This window comes from Echinops telfairi, unplaced genomic scaffold, assembly GCF_000313985.2.
Source record: "Echinops telfairi isolate 266 unplaced genomic scaffold, ASM31398v2 ScPeMD7_5592;HRSCAF=6446, whole genome shotgun sequence".
Lineage (NCBI taxonomy): Eukaryota > Metazoa > Chordata > Mammalia > Afrosoricida > Tenrecidae > Echinops > Echinops telfairi.
Window position 1 is genome coordinate 47239100 of NW_022109491.1, and position 1312 is coordinate 47240411.

Here is a 1312-nt window from a genome sequence, read left to right on the forward strand (position 1 = left end):
TGATCAGCCTCTGATACCTATCTGGATCTCAGTTCAAGGCCTGGCACATTGCCAGCATTCAAATACTGGATAGTTGAATAAATAAAGGGTTAACCAGAAGAGAAGCACAGAACCACTGGAAACAGGGTCACAAGAATAGGTTCTAAGAGGCACCAGTCAAATATAGATGCTTGGGGATTCTAAAGCATATATGGTCGTCAGCACAGGTGTAAGGCATCCTTGTCTGTGAGCAAAACAGACAATGTTAGCAATGTTGCTGACTGGTGTCAACATTTTTTTAATAGCAATATAAAATAGAATAATGATTCTCAAATTTTGAGTGTTCATTGGGATCATGTGGAGGGACTGTTAAAACACAGATGGCTCAATTCTACAGCCAACGTTTCTGATTCAACTGGTTCCCAGGTAATACATAGTCTGGGAACCACACTTGCAGAAAAACTGGTTCAGAAGAAGTTGCCCTGAACTAATAAAGTTGCTCTGAACTGAATGTCATTCTTGCCGTGCAATTAAATATCGAGTAACTTTAGGCCAGTAATATTACCTTTCTGGATGCTGTTCTCTCTACTCCAAATGAGGCTGATGCCAACCCAGTGTCCTGTGACCTTGTAACTTCAAAAGTCTATTCTGAGTCAGTCATGCAAAATTCATTTATTTGGAGTTATGGCTTGTCCACTCAATGTAATTCCACTCAATATGATGTTAGTATTTAAAAATAATGTGGAAATATATGTGCAAAATGGATGGCTCACCAATACTGATGATAAGGAAATGCAAGAAGATGATTATGACAGCTGAGCACATACTGTATGCCAAACTCTCTCCTGAAATCCTAAAATACATGTTAACTTCTAACATCGGGAAGCTATTAAATCAGAGGGAGGCTAAGTATATGCCCAAGACGAAACAACCAAACCTATACACAGTGCCTAGCTACAAAGCAAATAGTGTGACCTTTGATTTTCAAAGGGCATTTTACAAGGTGGTACCCCAAACCCCCCCCCCCAAAATGGAATTGCACTGGGTGGAGTAGACTTTTGTAGTACACATTTTTCCCCTACTAGGCAAGCATCGAGCAACTTGCTCTGGGTTGGTGCACCCAGTAGTGTCACCCGGGAAGGTTCTTTGTGGTCACAGTGAATTTTTTCATAAGAGCAGTTTCACTTGAATCTCATTTTTTTGGGATGGCTGATTTAAGAGAACAGCGTGTGGCTGTGAAATTTCGTTTCTTGCTTGGGAAAAATGCCACAAAAAACTGTTGTGATGTTGAACACAGCTTACAAGGGCAGAGCTATGGAGAAAACTCAAATGT